This window comes from Lemur catta, chromosome 5, assembly GCF_020740605.2.
Source record: "Lemur catta isolate mLemCat1 chromosome 5, mLemCat1.pri, whole genome shotgun sequence".
Classification (NCBI taxonomy): Eukaryota; Metazoa; Chordata; class Mammalia; order Primates; family Lemuridae; genus Lemur; species Lemur catta.
In genome coordinates, this window is record NC_059132.1 from 71,087,966 (window position 1) to 71,111,993 (window position 24,028).

A 24,028-nucleotide genomic window follows, 5' to 3' on the forward strand; every position below is an offset into this window, starting at 1 on the left:
GATGTATGGAGTATCTGGGTTATACAGGATTGGTGAGAGGTTAGAATGAGATAATAAATAAAAAGTTACTAGTATAACATCTTGTTTTTAATAGGCTCTCAAGTAATTGTCTGTTATAATGGATCTCATTGTTATTGACTGTGGGATGTAATGTAGGGTATTATATTAAGCAAGTCCTATAGGTAGCCAGGTTCCTGCATATACTAAATGGCACCATTGTGTACAGCCAGACCAAAGCCAGACCTTCCCTTCAGAAAGGGCTAGAAGGCCATTTTCCACTTGTCACTTTTCCCAGGTATGGACAAGTTTGTAAGCACATGGAAGTAAGATTTTTTTTTTAAATGGCAAACTACAAAGACATTCAACAGAGCTATTTCAGAAGATCATGAGTCTGTGGAAACAAGTACATGCCTTAAATGGTGAATGCTTTGAGGCAGTGGTAGATCTGTGGGAGCTTGTCCATTGTTTTTTTTTTTTTTTCCATAAGATTACCAGAGCCTCCACTGAGCTGGTGGATGGTCTGATGAACTCTGCTATAACTTGGAGTCTTTACTTTTCTCTGGGGCTTCTTAGGCTCAGAGAGGGAGATGGCCATTTGACAAAAGCACAGGCCCCAGTGAAGCATGTGTTTAGAACAGGCTTCTGTGTTTAAAGTTATCTCCCTATATAAGACAACAATTATCCTGGATCGTTGGCACATTGTTGGAGGGACGGCTGATGTTTGGCAGGTGACATAGACAGCACTGATGATGGAAATCTCACATAAAGCAGAAAAACAGAGTTGATTTAAGGAGTTGAATGAATGTCCAGCCAGGAGAAGCCAACATATAGGGTGAACAAAGGGCAGCAGATGAGACTTCCCATCAGCTTCTCAGCATGTCACCGATACTCAATGGTCTACCAGCAAGAAGCAGCAGGTGGCAGTGTCCCGAAACATCAAGGAGGCCTCGAGTCAGGTGGGGAACTGGTCCAGCTGGGGCAGAATATATATATAATCAGAAGCAGTCTGATAGTATTAGCAACTAACATCAACCAAGAAATATTTATGTACCAGGCTCGACTTAAAGTACTTAAATGAATTCACTCAACCTCACAACTGTATTTAACAGATACTGTCAATATCCCAGGCATACCTTAGCCTCCTAGGGTCTTTGCACTTGCAGTTTCCTCTGATATGAACACCGTTCCCCAGTTACATGCATGGCTCACTCCTTACTGCATTCTGACCTCTGGTCTAATGTCATCTCTTCATCAAAGACTGTTCTGATCACTATATAAAATACTCCACATCACTCTTTAGTCCTTCACCATGCTTTATTTTTTTGCATCGCTCTTATCTCCCTGGTGATATATATTTACTTGTACATTGTCTATATCTGTTCTAGAGCTGACATTGCACAGTGGCAGAGAATTTATCTGGTTTGTTTATGGTTATATTCTAGCTCCCAAAATAATCCCCTTCCCAGAGAAATTGTGCAATAAACAGTTGTTGAATGATGAAGCATCAATTTATGAGGAAGAAACTGAGTTACAGAGAGTTTGATCAAATTGCTCAGTCTCAGAGTCATGCATGCAGAATCAGGCTTGGAGCCCAGTCAGTGTGGCCACTGCACCCCAGCTCTTGATGGCCACTCTATGCTGACTCACGGGCACTTCCTTAGATCAGCTTAAGGAAGCGGCACAGTCTTCAGTCCTGAGAGAGACACAGATCAGCTGTGAGCAGGATAGCAGCACATGGATCGCTGCTCTCAAGGAACACTTGGGCTCTGTCTTCCAGCCTGGGCCACCACACATGCTGCTGGGAGGCCCTGGGGCTCCTGGCTAGAGGGCAGGCCCCATCTATTTCTCTCTTGCCGAGCATGAGAGCAGGTAGGTGGGCTGGCTCAGCCCCTCTGAAAACCCAGATACAAGTGATACCCCTACTAAGAAGAAAGGATGGCAAGGCCTCTGTTTGCCAGTGCATTTCTGGGCGCCAGTATGGGGTTTTGGAATGCTCTGCTTAAAATACTCAGACACCAGTCCTATCGGCCTCACTCAGAGCACCCACGGTAGGGGGCGCTACTGAGCCTCAGGCTACAGCGGGCCTTGGAAGCTCTGCTGAAGGCTGGCCTTCACCTTTATCTGCAGTGGACTACCTAGAAAAGCAAGAGTCTGTGGGTCTGTGGTTACAAGCTGTCTGTGTGTGTGTGTGTGTGTGTGTGTGTGTGTGTGTGTGTGTCAGAGATGTGGAGAAGGTTCCAGAAGAAACAAATCAGTCAGTGACACTGGCAGTTAAGCAACTCTGGGCACACCCAGCCACTGTCATAGGCATGGTCTGAGAGGTAGGAAAGAGGCTAAGAGACTAATGTTCAAACAACTCTTCCATTTAGGTGGGTAACCAGCGGGCTGAGACCTAAGGTTTGGATAAGGGACAAGAGGCAGGCAGAGAAACTCCACAGATTGTGGTTGTATGATCAAAGGAAGGTGCCAAAGCTCGTACTTAAATTGAAAATCAGGTAGACAGCAGCGGTGGGGTAAAGGGCATAATTGGGGCCGAGCAACAGAGGAGAAATCAGGTATTCTAGGTCAGGTATTCTAGGCCAGAGCAAGAACACTCAGAACACAGGGAAGAAGCAGAGCCTAGAGAGACTGCCTGAGCTATGGGCTGTTTGTTGTCTTCATCCCCATGAGAGCACCCCGTTGGCCATGGCCATCCATGGGGAGAATCACTGATGATGCAGAGTCAGCTTGAGTGACACTGAATTATGGAGAGTGGGTTCTAATAAACTTAGGGAAAAAAAGGATAAGTAAAGTGAATATTTCTCTTTTTATATCCCCAAAACTCAAAATATTTTACAGTTTCTACGCTTCGTGGATCACTACATTCCTTCATTTATTTAACAACTGTTTATTCAGAGCCTATCATGCCAGATGCTGAAGTAATTTCCAGCTGAGACGAACCTATCAAGCCACAGTGGTCTTTTTGTTTCTTATGTAACTCTCTCGAGAGAAAAAATTCTCTTGTCAAATATTCACACCCATATTATCCCATTTGATGAAGACATATGTCTTCTAAAATTTCATATTTCTAAAAATAGAGAGTGATGCTTTTGATTTGCTAGAAACACAGCAAAAAAAAAGCTTGAAAAAAGTTAATGTGAAACTGATGTTTTTATACTAAAGAGGCAGTAACTTTTTGCTGAAATGTTGCCTACAAGTCCATCTATCCTACGTAGAGCTAATAATGAGTGTTATTTCCAAAAAGACCACTATTCCAATTCACTCAAAGCACTCTTCAGGTTTGTAGCCTGGCTTCCCTGAAACCTTTTTTAAAGCTTTTTCTCTTTGTGTTGTTTGCTATTTTGAATCTCTTATCATAACTCTTCTGAAGGGCCCCAATTCATAACACTCTAACAAATGCTGATTCTCCATTCATCACATGTCAGCATGGCTTCATACTCAAAGGACAGGGTCTTTCAAATAAAAGAAGAAAGTGCTAAGTGCTTACATTGGGGAGGCCTATTAATAGACTTACCCATATTTACTGAGCACCTACTTAGGCCTGTAAGTAAGACCATGTAATATAACTTTAAGTTTTAGTGGCGGCAGTCAATCACTCCAGGTGATTTGTCTGAGGAAATTTATCTAAAAAGGATCAGGCATCTGAATCAAGCCTAGAAAAAAACAAAGGCCAAGAGAACAATTGGGAACTCCAGTTCTGTGTCTTTTAGAGAGGCTCAAAAGTGGCCACTGGATATCTGCTAGACCGAGAAGGACAGAGCAAAGTTGATGCCACTAATGTGTACCACCCGCAACCATTTATTGGATATTCAACAAAAGGCCACATGAACTCAGGCATTCAGTTGAAGCATATTAATACAGATAATGATAAATAGTGTGGAACTTATTTTCCCTAGCACTTTCTACCTAGTACTCTTCTCGAATGCACTAAATAATAACAAGAGTAGTCTGAAAGAGTATGTTTTTATAAAAAAAGACTAAATTTTTCATTAAGAATATTACATGTGTTAAAACTTCACATTTTATAATAGAACACAAAGTTTATTGGATTTCTAAAAGTATTAGAAGACAGTGTTGGCAAAATCCAGCATAAAATCCATTCTTCTTCACTTCCAAATCACAAACATTGACTGTAATGCCAACGTACATCTTAACACTGGCACGAAAATTTTTTTTACATTTTGACCTTGAGCAGTAGTCATGGTTCCTAAAGTCTTTTTGACTGACCAAAAAAATCACTCTGGGCTCATGAGACTTCTGTTTTTCTAATATGCCAAACAACCAACCAAAATTAACATGCCTCTCAGAGATATTCTTTGGATGAACCAGATTGTTAATAATGAAACATAACTGTTTTATAAGCAAAGAACATGATTGATTATAGGAAAGAGAAAAAACTGAGGAATACATTAATGACATATTTTTCTCCATTTTACATTAATGGGAAATTTCATTTAGGTTCCTGCTGAACAGAGTGAGTCTGGAAAAAGCAAAAGGAAGGATTAGGAGGTTGTGTAGGACTAATGAAAATAGACGTCATTGCTTCAGGCCAACTTCTCTTGTTTTAGATCTGTATAAAGAGCCACCTCTACCTAGCCAGGTAAAATGCCTTTCAGTAACAAGGCTCCAGGCTGGAGCCCGTTCACTTTCAGCCCTATGTTCTACCACCAAAAGGGGCTGTGTGACTCACTCCAACTTCGGGGCTTCCCCTGTGGTCACGTGAAGTCCAGCTAACCCCTCAGGCTTCTCTCCAACCACCCATTAGCGACTCTGAGCACCTCAGGGAGCCTCTGCCCTCATGTATCTGTTGAAAACAATAATTTCTTGAAAGAATCCATTTCACTTGGAAAGATTTGAATCTCTTATATTCTGTCTTAGTCCTCTGAGTTACTAAATCCTCGAGGAAACACAATTATTTTCTGTCCCAGAAACATTCAGCCATAAGCAATTTGTCTTCTCATTTTGGTTTTTGCTGTTGATGAGCTTCAAGCCCTGTTGTTTCATTTTGACATATATATACTAAATATATATATACACACACACATATATATAAATACATATACACACACATATGTATGCCAGGATTGCGTTGTCTTTATAATAATTGTATAATTTAATCTAATGCTTACAGAAACCGCTTTTACTAGGTTTCATTACTCCAGTTTACAGGTGAAAAATCTGAGGTCCAAAATAAACAATGTAATTACCTAATGCCACAGAGCTTAGATGTAGCACATTGATCACAGAACTCAGATTCTAAAGACTGTGTTGTTACTCTCTAACTTATACTACCCCCATTGGCCAAATCTGTCCATGGAATGTGTTGATCTTTATTTTTCCTTACGATACTTACCACTGACATTGTATAACTCTGCCACTTAGGGGCATGTGACCTTGAGCAAGGCATGTCCCCTGTTTGTGCATCATCTGTAAAATGGGATTTACCATGGTACCTACCTTAAAAGAGGGTTGTATCAAAGGGGTTACATATGTAAAATAATGAAAACAATCTCTGGCCAATTGTAAACAGTATATAAGAGTTTAGCAGTAGTAGCAGGTGTAAGTAGTAAGAGTATATTTACTTGTTTGGGGTTTATTATCTGTCTCCTACACAAGAATGTAAGCTGCTTAAGAACAAGGACTTTGTTTTTGTTCACTACCACATTCTCATTGCAAGGACAGTGCCTAGCACATAGTAAGGGCTTAATAATTATTTGTTGGGTGAAGGAAGGAAGGAACACATAAATGACTTCAAGCCTTCATAATCCTTTTTCTGTGACTTGGGATTTAGCCACTAAAGTTCAAGAGTGTATGAACATAGTCTCTGATGTCGAAGCTGCACACACCTGGTCCAGCAGCCCCCATATGCCCAGATACAGTGGGGACATCACTTGTATTCTTTGCTGTGTCTCATGGTGATGGCCTCTTTCCTGACTTCTTCCCACAGGCTTCATGGAGGGTCAAGTCATTCTCTATTCCCTTCAAGTTGTTATTTCCTCTCTTTCCCATGAAAATGAACCTGTCCTCAATTTCATTGCCATGAGGCCTCCTGCTGGTTGATGACACCTAATTAGTCTTTCAAACTAACATGGTATTCAATTTTTTTAACCTCCCTGTTCTAAAATTCTGTGACTACTGATGTCGTGTGACTGTGTAGTTACTTCACAATTTGCTCTGCGTATGATATTAGTATATAAAACATGTGCTAATATTTAACCCCATCTGGTAACAGATGCCTACACCTCAAAAAGTAGCTTTAGTGTGGAACTCGAGTTTCAAAGCTGACCTCATGGAAAAAAAAAGTGGTGCCACTAGAGCCTTGAGAAATCCATTGTTCTATCACATGCTTTTGTTTCCCAGAAGTAGGGCTAGTGCTCTCTGGCACCTTCAATCAGCTTCTTCTTCTAACTTTATTAGAGACACAGGCTTCATCCCTGATGTGGTAAGTTGGGAATTTAACCTCCCTCCCTCCTACAAAAAGTTTCAGACTTTGTTCAGAGAAACCATCAGTGAGAGTAGAACAGAAAAAAGAGCAAAGGGCAAGACATCAGTGGAGTGTGTGGCAGCAGAAGAGAAATGACAGGTCAAAGGTAACGGGAGAGAAAAAGAGAAAGCTACTCAAACAGGAAAAGCGGAGAAAACACAAGAGAAAAGCAGGGAGCAGAAGAATTAGCACAGCAAGAAAGTGGAAATGCAGAGGATTCTACCAGACACCAGAGAAAGCCAAGCAGGGAAGGGCCAGCTCGGACAAGCAGACAGGATACAAAGGGATGAAGACACGGAGCAGCCTTTGTCAGTTACGTAGGTAAGGAAGGATTGATGGCATAAATAAAATACATATTGTCCATTTGTAATTCTGGCGGTTTAAGTTACTTATGATAAACCCAGGTTTCATTTAATCTTATTAAATTATATTTATAATCTTATTTATTACCTACAACCAGTTATTCTCAATGTACCATGTACAGAGGACACGTTATCGGGGATACAAGTAAAATAGCTTCACTTTTAATCCGTTATCATACAATACATGAATTAACCTTACACTGTTGGAATCTTGCTGGTGGAGCCTGGCTGTTAAGTATTATTCTTGATGATATAACTATTGCGCCCATTTACAGAAAGGGAGGCAATTCTTTCCCGGAAAAGAAGGTATGATTTAAATATTATACATCGGCCAAATTAGCTGTGACAAAGGACACGGCCCAGGTGGGGCTTGTGCAGCAGCCAGTTCACATATGCGCTCGCATCTCTCTCCATTCCCACTGCCACGCTGAAGTCCAATTACCACTGTCTCTCACTGGAACTGTTACAATAGTCTGTTAGCCCGTCTTCCCACCTCCACCTTTCATCTTGCCAGTTATTCATGACATCCAAAGTGAACTTTTAAAAATACCGCCCTCACTCAGCCTCTATGCAAACTTTTCAATGGTTTCCTGTTGCACAAAGGATAAATTCCCATAAGAACTTACACAATCTTGCCCCGTGTATCTCATCTGTGTGTTCAACTGTGCTGACTTCAGTGTTCTCCTCAGATGCGCAAACTCTTTCCCATCCCGGGGCCTTCATGTTTGTTTTTCCCCAAGCCTGGAACACTCTTCCCCATTCTTCCTCTGGCTAAGCAATACCCATCTTCCTGTTCAGCATGAGTGCTGTCTTCCTCAGAGAAGCTTTCCCAATCCCCTAGCCCAGGCCAGGTCACCCTGTCACATGTTCTCACTGCATATTTTACTTCTATATATGCATCAATTCACATAAGTACACTGTAATGTTTGCTCATCTGTTTGTGTGCGGTCTGTGACCCTACCCACCCCACTGGCTGTGAGTCCTATGAAAACAGGGGCCCTGTCCATCTCACCCCTCACTCCTTCCCCAGTACCTGCCACGGGTCCTATCACATGACAAGCACTCGATATGTTGGGTGAAAAGTAAACGCGATTCTCATCTCCAGCATCCTAGACTTGTTTATAAGCCCAAGGAGTCTGCCTCGGTAGAGCACATACAACACTTTCTACACATTTATTTGCAGAGAGGAGAGATAGAAGCCCTTCTGCTCCCCAGGGATGTCATCATTCTGGCTGGACTTGGTACTTGAGCATGGCTGGTGGGTCCGCCACAGAACAGCACTGCCTTTGTCCCCCAGGAAAGTAATGTAATGCTCAGGGTTCAAAACCTTTCCTCTGGCTGCTGTAAACTGAGAACGTGTCATTTTCTGTTAAGATGGAATCCAGCTGAAGGGCAGAATGGGCTCAGGGTCACAGACAAGCATGAACAGCACCTTGTGTAAAATAAAGGAGACAATTAGGACCTCTGGCTCTCTACTCATTTGACATGCTTTCTCCACAGCAAGTCTCCGAGTATCCTCGCCGGCTGTAGTTTAGGTACAATTACAGTCCCCTTCAGACGAGCCACCTCTCCCTTTATTCTGAAGCAACAGAGGCTAAAATCTGTACTTCTTAGAACGATGACAGGCTGCTAACATCCCAGGATGACTGTCTCAAGGACTTTTGACCAAATGTCATCAGTGAGGTTGGACTGGTCTCTGACAGGGTCAAATTCAGTATAATGTCGCTTCCTCTTGTCTTCCTGTAGGCCTAAATATTATTTTAAAGAATATTGACATGAGCTGACACTCCGCACTTGGTTGTTTCTTTCTAGTGGTGATAGGGACTAGAGAGGACAATGTACTGTTAATTGTAACATAAGTGATCAGATATAATTCTCACGATTTGGTAATTCTCTTCTGGCAGCCAAACCTGCTTGTACCTTTCCAAGTTCATGGCCACTGGTGGCATTAAACACTTCGGGACTTTCATAACAGAAGGGCACCATGTACACAATTATCTCCCCAAAGGGTAGATCAGCCCATGTCAATGTCATGTTTAATATTTAAAGGCACTTTACTGTCATTTGTATGTGTTTACTCAGTGGCCATCTGCAAAACCAATATGAATAAAAATGGAACTTGTGGGGCAAGAAAAACATATTGAGAATCATTGACTTGGACAGACCTAGTGGGAAGGTTGTGCCTATTCAAACACCTGTCTTCCACCCTCCCACCATCTGTGCAATCACTTTACCCTTCATCTTCACGTCCCGCCCTCACAATTACCCTGTCAAGAGAGTGCAGCTCAGGTGGATTTAATGTGAGTTTAATATGGCCCGTTGAGTTTACTGTTGATTTCCTTTAAGTAACCATTTCTGTTCTTGCTTTAAATCTATGTCTATGTGTTTATGTTTAATTTGGATGAAGAGTCCATCTATGGCAAGAGCCAGTTTATACTTTTTATAAAGAGACTAGATCAGATAAACAGGGGATGGGCCTTCCAAAGCTGAGAGTAAAAACAGTAAAATGACGCATAAATCACAAGTTACAGTGAAATTAAAAGAGAAGGTTATATAAAGAAGATAAGACAGTAATTATAGTGTAAAAAGAGAAGTTAAGATTTCAATGTGTTGTTAAGTATTCTTTCACTCACATTCTCAATCTGAATCTAATAATTGTCTATATGTAGCTACAAAGGAAAGGGAAGGAGCTGATATGCAAACCAGATCTATTACATGTTATTGAGCATGATGCTAGAGAGTTTATATTCATTTTCTCATCTAATAAAGCTACTCTTCAAGGGGAGTATTTTAAAGACAAAGAATCTGGGGTCAGAGAGTTTAAGTATCTTGGGATACAAGCCTAAGTCTATCTGATTCAAAAGTACGTTCTTTCCTCTAAATGGTCATATCATTAACCTGGTCATAGTACATCAGTCTCAATGATTCAGCCCCCTAAGGGTCTCACCTCACCATGTGTAATATATTATGCTATATCTCCTATAAAAGACAAAAAATGATGGAAAAATGGAAATCCTAAGAAATTGTCTACCCAATTACCTAGATATGATATCATAGCAGTTGAATAAATAATTGTTCTACTTCTGTCCATTCATTTATCCAAGGCATACACTTTGATTGCCAACTATGTGCTAGGCACTGGGATAGACCTTTTGTATGGAATTATAAGCAAGATGGAAATGCTCTGTTTTCATGGAGCTAAGTATCTACAGAAGACAGTGCAATGCACATTGGCCTCCGTAGCTTCTAAAATGATACATGGCTCAAAATTGCCTGTCTTAGAATGTAAGAAACCAAGTACAAATAGATGCTACTTACTTCTTCAAAATAATGTATAAAATTTAAAGAAGGCAGCGGAGTCAGTAATGTTTTATATTTAGTCGGGCTTAAGATATTTATTTTATCAGATATATTTCAACTATTATTTTTTCATAAATATGAGGCAAGTTTTTAAAGAAGTTTGGGGTTGATTTCCAGAATTTGTTAACGGGTTGACACTCCAGGTACCTTTATATTTTGCAGGTATATTGAGGAAAGGCACAATTGGCCTTCAATGACAACGCACAGCAAGCACCTCAGTACTGAACCAAGAAATTCCTATTTAAATAGTAAGGTACGCAAAAACATTCAGCAGCATGCACAAGTTATAAGTCCTTCCCAAAGGAAAAATTTCCCCCTTCCTTGGTTCCTGAGCCAAGAGTAGAGAGTGGCGCTCACTCACTCCTCACCCTTAAACTTAGTAAGGTCAATCAACAAATTCATAAGAGATACATTGAGTGTGTCACATCAATTTCTTTGCTGTTTAGATGAAATGTGCTTTGAGTTGCTCTCAAACTAGACACTCATTATGCATATTTAGCCCCTTCCATAGAACAGCTGCTGGCTTTTACAATGCTTTCAACCCAGGGCTGCCTGTGCCCATTGTTGGTGTTTACTAGGAGCAAGCTTAATCATATCTGTGATAATCAAATTTGTGATATATGCATCATTTGATGCAATGATCCAATATGGAAAAGAGTTACCTCGAGAGAAGAATGGTATGTTTATCTTCACCTAGAAAAGTTAACTCTGAAGCATTTATATGAAAAGGCATTAGGCTATTGTGCTAGAAAATTATTTTAGTTTTTTAAAAATTAAAAAAATTGGTCTGGATTTAATACTAAATATTATTTTGTGATTGTTTATGAAAAAGAGGAAAAATGTGTTTCCTAGGAGGACCTCATGGATAAACCAGGAATCAGGAAATCTCGGACTTAACTCTGATTTTCAAACTTTGCTAACACTTATTCTCTACTTGTGCCATCTGTAAAATTAGAAAATCATCAACAAGCCTATATGTGCAACATTTTGAGAACTTTAAGATGGAAATTGTTACCACAGACATTCAAAATGTAATTCTAAATTCAACTTGTTCTCAGCATTACTGCTTGATTTCAACCTATTTTTTTCAAGTTAATTTGATTAGCTTTATAGTCAAGGTTCTTTTTTTCTTCATTCTCTTCCATAAAGCAGAACTCTGTAAAATTGAGTAAGAAAATAATCATAAAAGATAATTCTTGCCTATTGTTTACTTATGGAGAAACCAATAACATTCATCATGAAAGAAATCAAAATAATTTTTAGAATATGGTTAGCTAAGGTTATCCCATAACCATAGGTCTTAGTTGTCTTATAAGCATCACCTTTACAGGTAATTTCCTTGTGACTTATTCCATTTACAGAAATGTAGGAGCCCTTGTTTATATTTTATATATATACATGTGTGTGTGTATATATATATATATAAAGAAAATTTTCCATTGAATATTTCTTGTTCTAATCTATGCAACATAGGAAATTTTAGCTGACAACAACTCTGTAAATGCACTTTAGTGATTGGGAAAACACAGTCCCCCTGAAGTACATGAGCTTTTTCAAAACCACTTTAAGTGAATCTTTTCAAAACAAACAAAAAATTTCATTAACAAAATGTATTTAAAAGATCTCAAATATTATTTTTCCATACTTCCAAAGTACATATTGGGACAAAAGAAAATGATGGCAGGCAGGCAGGAAGGAAAGAATTATCTATTCTTCTACAATGAAAATAATGGAAAGAGGTTGCATTGACTACTTAAGGCAAAGGTTGATCCAGAGTGACACTCATGCCAACAGGAAGATATTGAATTTTTTTCTGCCATTTCTTAGAGATATTTTGGCATTTAACATATTGCTATCTTCTGATGATTTTCCTAAAGAATATTAAAACTATCATAATGTAAGTACATCACTTTCTCCACTCCAGTCAGTTTTTCTTTTTTTTAAAGAAATAAAATTCATATTGTCCTTTGGAAAAAGATTTTTGTTCTCTAGCCTTAAGGGAAAACTAAAAGAAAGTCAATGCTGAGATGAGGTAATTGCAATGTGCAGAATGGGAAAATGTTTTATTTTCTATGGTTTTGTGTTGATAGCAATATATGTGGTACTACCACAGAGAGGTTTGTTAAAAGGCTAAGGTCTGGATGACTGAAAAAGAATGAGAAGCATAAACTGTATTCCAATTCATAGAGTTCTCATTGAAGATGCCCAGAAAAAAAAAAGAAAAAGGAAATCTGTCCAAAATTGTGTAAATGAAACATATATAACATATGTTTAGAAGACTATGTTTTCAACTCTCTCTTCCATTTCATTATGACATATTTCAAGGTTTTATCACAGAGAACCACAAAGGGAAAATCACTTAAGTATACAAACAAGTGTACATGTTCAGAGAGTAAGGATTTAAAGCAGTTGCATTAATCAATCAAATTTAGGAGAACTTTTCATTAGTAAATTATACATGAGCCAATCAAGTAGGTATAACCACCAGCAAAAGTTGCACGAGGAAGCAGTTAGCCTATTAGGGTCATCTTCATGAGTCTAATTAAGATTCATTTAAAGAGTTCTTTTTAAAAAATCAGGTGGGCCACTGTCTGATTTTCAGCTAAGAACGGAAAACCACTGGTTCCTCTACTATTTGAAAAAAATATTACTGAACACCTATTTTAAGCCAGATATCATTGTATCTGTATGCCAGATACCGTTCTAGGTGCTAAGGGGAAACCAATAACCAACTTTTGTTTTCTTAAACTGATATGTCTTAGGAAAGCAATGAGAGAAAAGACAGAAGAAGGTGACAACAGAAGACATTTCAGGAGAGAAGGAGAGGAGAGGGATGTCGGTAGTAAGACACACCACCTAGAGATGGTCATCAAAGCCTTTATATTTGGACAGCTTATTTTGACCTAGAGTCAAAGCAGTAATTGATTTACACTAAAACAAGCAAATAAGCTAGGCTGGACTAAGCCAGTTTGGTTCCTTTGTTTCTTAATAGGGAGAGATCTGTGGAGAGAGTCAGGCCTGGGTTCTACTTCTCGATTAGCCAGTTTCAGTTTTTCAATGTTTCTGGGCCTCGGGTTCCTCATCTGTACAACAAGGGACTAAAAACCCTTCCAGTTCTCCCTAGTATTGTTCTGAATCCTGGCCCAGGATCACAAAAATATGCTATTGATTGAGGATGCAAGTTTTTGGCTTAGCTCTAAAGTGGCTCAGCAAAAATCTTGTTCCATTCCTAGAGAAAATAACTGACAACTTATTCTACTGGGGTTGAATTAGTAGCATCATCTTTACATAAGAAACAGAAAACCCTTATTTTTTCTGTAAATGTGAATTAAGGAGAACCCAACACCAAATATTTGCTAGGTTGCATTTTATAATAGCTTCTAAGTTATATATTTAAGTTACTTGCTTAAAAAACTCACTCTAAATATGAGCAGATATATTCAAGAAACACAGTCTTTGGATGCACATTTATTTTTTCAAAATGGATGTTGAATCTCAGCCCAGATCAAAAGAGAAAATTATTTTTTATACCCCAAGTTTAGTATGGGGCAGATTTTCCATGATCCAAATCTTCAAATATTTGCTTGACTCAGAGAGACCTTTCTCAATTATCTGTCATTCTAGTTCAGATTCAGACATATGGATGAGTTCAGACTCATTCTGAGTTAAGCCAAGATTTTTAACTTGCCAAAAGTGTTCTTTGTGGAAATAGGATTGTGGTGCAGGGAGGATTGGATAAAACTCTTAAGATGAATAGTAAATATGTAATTTTCATTTTATTCCCTCTCCGTTGTGAGGTATGTGATTGTCAGGCATTAGAGTCCGTATAAGAAAACTGGGATGCATTTTCCTTGAATTTAAGCATGTTTATATGCCCTTCTTTTAAAAAATCCCTTGGTTTCTACTTCTAAAGCTTTCACCTGGTCTTGCTGCTTGTTTCCCTCTGAGGTAATATCCCTGGAGTCTGCAATCACTGATCATATCTTCAAGTGCTAAAATGTCAGTAAGAATTGAGATTTCAGTATCACGGGCAGAGACAAATATAGAATCAGGAGAATGTGTCTGGAGCTAAGACCTTACTTAGAGATAATAAAAATCATCTAATATATGTTATTAGCATTCGGGTTGCAAAGCAGAAAGCTTTTTAAGTGCTTGCTTTCAAGTATCACCCTCATGGTAGTTGCAATACTTTGTTAGGGCTTGGCTGCTTTCCCAAATATGACTGTTAATATGTCCAGAAATATACAACGGGATGTCATAAACACAGAAATTCGAAGATCACTCAGTTAACGGAAGTATTTTTTTTTACCTCTCATGACCTTTATACCCTTAGGATTTTAGAATAGGGCTCATTAGTGCCTAAACGTAACAGAAAGTTTAGAAGAACTTCCAGAACTTTCTCTCTTCGTGGTGACTTAAAGAGTTTTTCTCTTAACATCATTTCCTCTCCCTGCTAGGAGTTTTAAAACATGGCTCTCTGCTCCACAGAAATAATTTGCTCCTTGCAAATAATTTTTCTAAGGAGGAACTACTCTTGCCCTTGCTGTGACTCTTTTCCTTGACTCCCGCCTTCCTTCTTTCCTGGCACGCCTCAAGTTTCTTTCAAATGCCACTCCTTTTCTTTTTGAGTATGTTTTTTTGGTTGTCGGTCCCAGCAGGCATGGGCTCTTTCCAGCTACCCTCCACCTGAGCCACGAGCAGCAGCCTCGTTCTCTTCTGGGCTGCCCTTCTTCCCACCACTCCAGAAAGACATCTCCCACTCTCAAGTTAACCACCAGCTGAAACTTCTCATGGAACATCTCAAAGCTCCTGGGCCTCTCCCTCCTCCAAACATGGTGGTCAGAGCCAGCTCACATCTTTCGGAGTTGGGGTGGGCAGCAAGAGCCTTTGGTTTTTCTTGCCGGAAGATCATGGCTTCCTTGTGGTGGAGACACTGTGGTCTTCAGAGAGCCTGCAGTAGGGCTGTCACTCTCTGCCAGGTTCAGAGGTTTGGTTTTTTTTTTTTTATTGTCCCTGTCAGTTAGCAGCCCAAGGTTACTGCCAGCTCTCTGTCAGGGCTTTGATTTTTGTCAGCTATGGCCAGGTCCTTTTAGTTATCTGCTATCTTTTCAGCTTTGTTCAGGCTCAGCTCTACTTGTCTACTAATTAGCTCTTTGGAGATTTCCCTTTTAAAACTCACTATCACAGAGGACAGGAACCGTTCAAAAGTTTTGTGCTTCATAGAAATTCCATATTCATCCATATCCCGCACAGCCATATTTTTAAAATTAAAAGTGGCAGGTCAGGCCAATTTAAGGTATAGAAGTAACATCGCCTATAAAGAGAGACCTTCAGGTTCTTGATCAGGTATGGAGATGAGTGACAGGGAAGGAAAAGGTTTACATCAAAAAACACTGAGGGGTACAAAATTAAAAAGAAACGATCACTCTGTATAACATATTCACATTTTCTTTATCTTCTGGTGTGCAAATATTGTGCTAGCTGAATATAAAAGTAGCACAACTTTAGGGTACAAAAAAAAAAAAACCACACTGTAATAACATCAAGAGTGGTCTCACATCAAGGAGGGCCCTGAGGATGTCTTTGTTGTCAACTTCAGAAGAAAAGAGAGGAACAGAAGAGGAAACTGGCAGAAGGAATAGATGCCAAAGAGAACTCAAAGGATTAGGTCCGGGTGAGGTGATCGGTATTCGAAAACAGTCTGCCTTCTGGCTCTGATCTAAGGGAATAGGCTGGCAGCCAAGCCAGAGGGCATAGCAGCACAAACACACCTTCAGCACACTGCTTGAGGGTTGCCTCAATGCCTTAGAAATTGTGCTACCAATTAGAAATAAAGCTCTTGTAAGAGCAATAGGCAAAATACTCTATTTATGGATAAAACTGCTTTTTACATAATTTCCCTCATGGTTGTCCCCTGCACACAAACATACCTTTCCTTCCTTCCTTTCTTTCTTTCTTTTTTCATGTAAGCCCCCTTCTTTTTTTATGCTCCTAAGTACATTTTTCCTCTGCTAACTTAGTGCTGTTGTAAGTTGCACTTACATTGCATTTACACACTGTTAATGCCTGCAAGATGAAAGTAAAAACCTTTGAATATATTAATGTTATAACACAGATGTCTTACTTTTTACTCTTTTTTTTTTAAGCAAGTTGATGTGGCTAATAATGATGCAGATTGTGCTGGATGGATGTGCAGATGAAACAGGGGAATACAGATTAAATAAAAATTTCTTCAAAGCTTACGTTTGCTTCATAATTTAACTTCTGGGCTTGTCTCAGTGGTAGTAGATGCGACCAGCCATCATAACATTGTTTTGAAACATCTTGGCATCACAGAGAAACAATCACCCAAACAATATTGCTGTACTTCTCCGAAGCCCAAGGAAAATAATCATGGGAGAAGTAAAGACTGCCTGTGGGGCTTGACCCAACTGCTAAAAACGGGGGAGCTGTGAGAAATCAGGGGCAAAGGTTTTGTGCACCTCTTCTTCCAGATACCGAACATGGTGTGTGCCAGGAGTGGTCACATCCTCACTCTGGAAATATCCATACGATGACTTTATTATCATGCTCTTTTCAACAACAAATAGAGGGGCATTGATGACATAAGGCCCGCGAGCAGGAACAATCAATTTCTCTTTCATGGGTCCATTCAGTCAAGAAGCATTTATTAACAAGCTGTTCCAAGCTAGGGATTTTGTTAGGTCCGTAGGATACAAGAGTGGGTGAGTCCCGACCCCTTTCTTCAAAGGGTTCATAGTCTAATGGAGAGGATGTCTATAAGCAGAAAACCCATAATATCATTTATTTGGAGGAATGAAAAAGTGCTGTGGATCTCCGAGGAGGGAATAGCACTGTCTCCCGGGCCAAATGTGTCAAGACTGTACCTGGAGTCTACATCTTTAATGTGTGGAGAGACGCTTACCTGCTGGACAGAGAGGATAGAGAGGCCTGAAGTCATGGATGAGCAGTGGCATTGGGGAGTGATGAGAATGTCAGTGTGGCCAGAGCTTAGGTCATGTGTGCATGTGTGTGTGTGTGTGTGTGTGTGTGTGTGTGTGTGTGTAAGAGCGCATGTGCAGGGCGTGGTGTGTAAAGTGAGAGGGATGGGACAAGGGAAGTGGGTCTGTAGCAGATTTTACAGGGCCTTATGTGCCAAGCTAAGCCATTTCAAATTTACAGGCAACGGGAAGCCACCTGGAAGCTTCCAGCCACGGGGAAGGCTGACGACCAGATGTCCTTTCTGCAATAACTCTGATAGCCATATGGAAGGGACATTGGCCCCTCTAGAAGAAACTGGTACAATTTAGGACACGGCACTGGATATCATTTAGGACATGGGCAGTTTTCCAGACTGAGATGATTGTTTTCGGCCAAAGAAAAGAGGCTGATTCGAGAAATGCTGTTGAGGGACTTAGATTAGTAGAATCGAGGCCACCTCATTACTCTACCTCTTCAGTACTCTCCAAGCGGGGGTGGGCAGTTCCGAGGAAACATGCTGAGAATCCCGGCTTCTTTCTGAGTAAAAGGAGCTCAGCTCATAAGCATCTTATAAGACACATAAAAGAAAGACCAGGCCAGGCGCGGTGGCTCATGCCTGTAATCCTAGCACTTTGGGAGGCCGAGGAGGGTGGATCGCTTGAGGTCAGGAGTTCGAGACCAGCCTGAGCAAGAGTGAGACCCCGTCTCTACTAAAAAAATAGAAAGAAATTATCTGGCCAACTAAAAATATATATAGAAAAAAAAAATTAGCCAGGCATGGTGGCGCATGTCTGTAGTCCCAGCTACTCAGGAGGCTGAGGCAGTAGGATCGCTTGAGCCCAGGAGTTTGAGGTTGCTGTGAGCTAGGCTGACACCACAGCACTCACTCTAGCCTGGGCAACAGAGCGAGACTCTGTCTCAAAAAAAAAAAAAAAAAGTAAGAAAGAAAGACCATTCTTCTTCCCTCTTACATGGGAAGCTTTGTGAAGACAGTGAGCAACCCTGCCCCTGTCCCTGTGTTACCTCTCCAGCACCTAAATAGAGTATTGACAATAACACGTACTCCGTAATATCTGAATGAATGAATGAACACATGAATCAGAATGAGTGACACAACCGGAATGCAAAAACTCCCCAGAGACTAGAGAAAAGCATTACATTTGTTTAAAATAGTTGCTAGACTATAAAGACCACTTTATTTTGAGAGAACAAAAGTGACCAGTTAATTGTAAATAGTGACAAAGCTACCCTCTTGTGCTATTTGGAAACAAGGGTCCACCCCTCCCTAGAAGTAAGACTAAGCATATGTTATTAAGAGAGTGGTGTACAATGCTGATAGCCTGGCCTCCCCAGTGACACGCACAGCATGAATATATGTCTACATGGCAGATTTGCTTCAGGGTGTGACCGTCTAGGCCTTGTGCTTGTTGGAGGTGGCGCACTCTTGATGCTGCGAGAGAGGAGAGTTGTTGCCAGAAGCTGATGTCACTAAAGAACTGCTGCAGGCAAACACGATGGCAGGGACAATGCAGCAGGCTGAGAAGCAGGTAGTGACTGACATCTAGGATGTGTGTCCCACTGGAGGGGCCTTTCCTTAATCACACAGAAGCGCTGGATGGGAGAAGGGGGCCTTGCATTTACGATTAAAAATCTAGAATGAATGGAAAAGAGTATTTCCCGGACAATGTCCCAAACTTACCCATACCCTAGTCTGCACAGTGTCCTTTTTTTTTTTAACTATCTTCTTATTTCTGTGGTTTTTAGGCTTCATATCAGGCTTACTGCTTGGACCTTCTCCTGTACTCAACTTGCTGGTACAGCTTTAAAGGGGCCTAGAAGGGAACGAGCACACAGTGCCTCTAACATGACTGCAGCGGCCATCTGTTAGGGCTGGGAGCATCTGGGCAAGATTGCTCCTCACACTCATCTGGCCAACTGGTCGGCTGCAGGACCCTAATAACCACTTCAGCAGAGTGGGAGCCTCAGCCTCTGGATGAAACTTGAGACATTACTTATGGATGAAATGAGGTCAGAGGAGGTCAGGAAAGACAAGAGATGAGCTGGCCATGACAGCTGTCCAAGCTGCCCTTGAGATGCAACATCACAGCACCAGAGCTGGGCCTGCATCTTCCCACAGCGTAGGGGTTCTGTCCCCCCTGAATCACTGTGGCTTCACTATGTTTCAACCTGGGGGCAAGTCTTCCGGGAAAAGCCACTGTCCTGGAGGAAGATGAGGGGAAAACAAGCTAACATTGCTTTTGAAATCATGAAAGCATTAACCTCATGTTTGTGCTCTTCTTGTGAGCTTTACTGCCAGGCTGGGAGCTATATGAAAGCAGTGATTAGCATTGTGGTCAGCCCGTGAGCATCTATCTAAATGAATGCAGGCAAACAGCACGAACAGACGGTGTGACGGGGCCAAATATTGTATATTTGGCCTGGTGGAGACAGTCACGGAGAGAGGTCTTTAAGAGCAGCTCTCACGGAAGAAAAAGAATTTTAAGAATATTTCTTTGGTTGTATAGCTAAATAATATGGTCTAATCCTGTGAATGGTAGTTCACCACCATCTGCTTAATTTTCTAGAGTAGAAATATGAAGTTAGAGGTTCACCTGGAGAATTATAAAAGCACTTATTCTATGTTAACAATTGTGAAAGCATAAATGAAACCTTAAAACAGAATCACTTCAGTCTTTCATAAATTGCCCTTTACTTGGGGCCAGAAACATTAATAAAGGGAATAAATTTAGATACTTAAATTTATCACTCATAAAATTTCTATTTTCATGCACAAGAAAATAGCATATTGCATTGAGAATTGGTCACCCCATTAAATGTTGCACAAACCTTTTAATTTCATCTTAAATGCTGTCCCAATTAAATCCACCACTTAGAATAAAATACAAATAAAACACACATATTTTGTGAAAAAATAATAATTACTATTAACCTGAAGAAGCTAAAGGTGAAAAAGAACAGAGTGTCTATGTTCAAGTGTAAGAAATCAGTCCAATTTGGAGTCAACGTTGTAAAAACATGTCTAGAGCTTTTTACTGCAAACATGATGAGATCAAGAATTTTTACTTCTAGAGAAGAAAAAATGCATTTCTAAAATGCAAGCATTTCCAGTACATTGCTCAATTCCAGATGCAGCTTCCCTTTGTTGCACTTTATTTTAACACTATTTTTTTCACAGATGAAAGTTTCTCTTTGGAAAAAAAATGCACAAGAATATGCAGATAGTATGGGAGTGATGGCTAGGAGGGTTAGCAATAGTTTATGTGGTCTGGGAATTCTCTTCCATGTCACCATCCTCCACCTTCTGTGAGTGTAGCAAAATAATTGGCCAACATAATTAAATATGAATCCACATAACTTCAGACTCTGAACCTCGAATCAGTCCTTTGACAGGCTAAAAGGGGTGCTTCACCAGCCACGTATCCCGAAAGCAAAGTGGAAAAAGCTGTACTTTCTTTGATTTGTGAAAAAATGCCTCTTCTGTAAATAAGGAGCACATACTTAGCACTTCTTTAGGAAGTCATCTGAAACCTTAGAATGTATTTCTCACAAATGCGGCAGGGTATTATGATAAATTATGCCCTTCCGTCCCAGGTTTCCCCACCAGCTTTCATATGTTCTTAAAAGGAAGAAGTTTTCAGCTTATTTGAGAGACAGCAGAACCACAGAACTAAGATAAAACAAATAAGTAAAAAAAAAAACATAATCTAATAGTGATCGGCAGTTAGAAAACAAGTCAATAATATTTACTGAAGACCCATGGTAGGCAGAGCCCTTTATCAGTATTGTGAAAAGGTATAAATAAAATGATAAATAGGCTTTCTTCCCTCAAAGAGCCTACAGTCAAAGGGAAGAAATAAACAACTGTACGTGAATGTACAAAGAGCATACACATTTCAAAAAATCCGAGCATGCGAAACCAATTACAACCAAACACACGTGAATTCACGCAGAGGCTCCTCACCGACAGGGGAACTTCGTTTGAAATGATCTCAAAACTTTATCTGCCCACCACACAAACACGGCTGCATGACAGTATTGTCCACAATATAAACTCGTTCATCTTCTGTCAAAGCACTTATTGATTGTGAGATAGGACAGGAGGTACACGGTTTGATCATATGATAATAAAAGCTTTAATAAAACGAATCCCATAATGGATTAACTCACCCTCTATTGATTATATTAAGCAGACTATGGATTTTATTTTAGCTAAAAAGAAAAGGAGATAGTTTGTAGACTTCTAACTTGTTATGTTTAAATTATGTACCTGAAAGATTTTTTTTAAGGTGCAGCAGGGGAAAATGTGACACATCGCTTTGCTAATTTAGGGTTTTTAAAATTAGACGGCAATGAATGAGAAGGCACTTTAGCAGATTTTTTCCTCGTTCTTTAAGACCATTAACAGAGACTATCTTCTTAATTTTACTATCATTTTAATATTTAGTATTTTAGTACGGTAGAGAAAAGAGAAAGTATCTGGTGCCACGGGAGAATTTCTCATAGAAAATTCTATTTGCAAACAAAATTCATGAACATTTAAAAGGAGCACAGAATACTGGCTGCTGTTTTTGATAAAGATTTAACCCATAACGCAGTGATGGTCCCGTCATAAACAACTTTGATTACAGGAAGGCACATGGGTACAGTAAGAAGTTACTGATCACTAAATTTGGTTTAAGAAAGTAGGGAGACAAACTAGTTTTTATCAGGACTGAACTTGCCTAAAGAACTATACTTACAACTATACAAGTGAATGTTTAAACAAGTGAATCACAATTTTGTTATCTGTGGGTTAAGAATTATTTTGAGAAGCAGTGTGGTGTGTCATAAGTAATAAAACATGATTGCAAATCCATCCCTGTCATATATGACCTGGCTCAGTCTTCTTTAACATTTTGATATGCAATCTGTGGGGGTATTATAAGAAATAATACACATCTAGAAGACTCAAAAGCTCAAAGAATAAAAGGATCTGCAGAGCCCAGGTAAAACTGGAATACATAAATTCTTTATTCATTTAAATTCTATTAATAAGTAAATCCAATTAATTAGAATATTTTGTAATAGCTTAATAATAATAATTGGCATTTAAAATTATAAACCTGGAAATCCTGAAGGACCTTCTGAATCATTAGTTTTGGAGATAGTCTATATGTATTTTGTTTGTTTATGTTTTTTAATTACATCAAACTGCTATTCAAAATAGGTGAGGAGTTTGAGATGGCATGTCATTAAACAAAACAAACAAACCCACACACAAATATAAAAAAAAAAATCTTTAAAAGATAAGTTACCTAGTGCAGTAGAGATAATAATTTAATTAAAAAAAAATTTTTTAAACCATGGGAATTGCAGAGAAACATGACAAATGCTGTTGGAATGAGGTGGAACAGAAAGATCCTGGCCATGGAGTCAGGGACCCCAGTTCCAGGCGTTTGCGAGTCTCAGTTTCACTGTCGGTACAAGGCAGAAGCTATTTACGGCTCCAAGTGCTAACTTTCTAATTAATCAGGTTAGAAGAAAAGAAATCTTTCCCTGGCCCGTATCCATGCAGCCTACATGTAGAGCAGAGGCTGAAGATCTTAAAACCAAGCTGAACATACCTGACAAATTCATGGGGGCATTGCTCCGGAGGGGTCTTCAATAAGTTGAAAAGAAATTCTGAGGTTGGAGTACTCAGAGTCGATTCCAGAATCACACTTTCTTTCTCATTGCATCTGCTCCGAAAGCAACATTCACTGTAAAATAATGCATAAAAGATGCATTTTGTTTTAATTAACTTCGAACATGTTAATATGCTAATTTCTACAATTCAAAATTTATTTGCACTCATGCTTACAAATCCCAACATGTGACAAATTTTTCATGTTCAACTAGACATTTGTTATAAAATCTCTTTTATAAAGGTGTGTATATATATTCTTATTATATAACATTTCTGTTATATAACCTGTTCCAAAACATGTCACTTTTCTTTAGAAGCTATTTTAATTATCTTCCAAAGATGTTACAAAGTGGTGGGCCTGGGAGCAGAAGGGAACCTTAGTCATTTTTATAAATCCGGTAAACAGAGCAGTTTGTAGATTCCCTCCTGTTTGACAGGTGTTTGTGTCAGGCACAATACGAATTACTCCAAGCCCAGTAAACAACAAGGATTGGGGGTACAGCAGCTTGAAATGTTGGGGAAAGTTGGGTTCCAGCTGAGAATGTTGCACCTTTAATTTATTAGGGTTGAATAGGAACGGGTGAAAGCCTATAATTAGAAATTATTTGAGATACCAAAAAGAAGCAACTTCTGTGTCATAAAAGCAACGTGGGTTCTACCTGGTCCCTTTTGGGCTAAGTAAGTTGTTTGATCAGCTTCTCTCAGTCTCTGTGGATGTCCTTATATGAGTCTAATTGAAGGACTCCTGTTCTCTTTTTATTTTTGCTCTATGAAAAATGTATCGGAGATGTCTCATAATGAACTTTGATATGGTGAAATGATAATAATGTCCTAATTATATATAAAAATGTAATTACACTTGCTTCTATTATAGAAAAACTCCCTTTATAATGAAGTGTTATGTTGGAAAAAGATTTTCATTATAGGCGGACTCCTTTACTTGTTAATTTGAGCTCTGATTCATCACTTTAATATTAAAAAAGTTCTTTGTAAGTTACTTTTGATGTGTCTCATTTATGGTTCATTTCACTTCCTGGGCACCACAAGGAGCCCAAATCCAAACTTCTTTGAAAGACACTTAAAAATACATCTTTCGAAAGGAGTCCTTTTTTTCTATGTGGTGAAACAGCAATAGCTAAGAAAAATATCTTTGAC

The 24,028-nt window shown here is 39.4% G+C and overlaps 1 protein-coding gene and 1 pseudogene across 1 annotated transcript in view; one reads left to right on the top strand and one right to left on the bottom strand.

Annotated features, from left to right (window-relative positions):
- TTC29 (tetratricopeptide repeat domain 29) overlaps nt 1-22,940 on the bottom strand; it is a 250,825-nt gene extending 227,885 nt beyond the window's left edge. The window contains exon 1 of the mRNA XM_045552089.1: nt 22,812-22,940. The gene's annotated coding sequence lies outside the window, so the exon portion shown is untranslated. The remainder of the gene's footprint in view (nt 1-22,811) is intronic.
- On the top strand, nt 6,692-8,095 carry LOC123638805 (annotated as a pseudogene).
- Nucleotides 22,941-24,028: the final 1,088 nt, after the last annotated feature.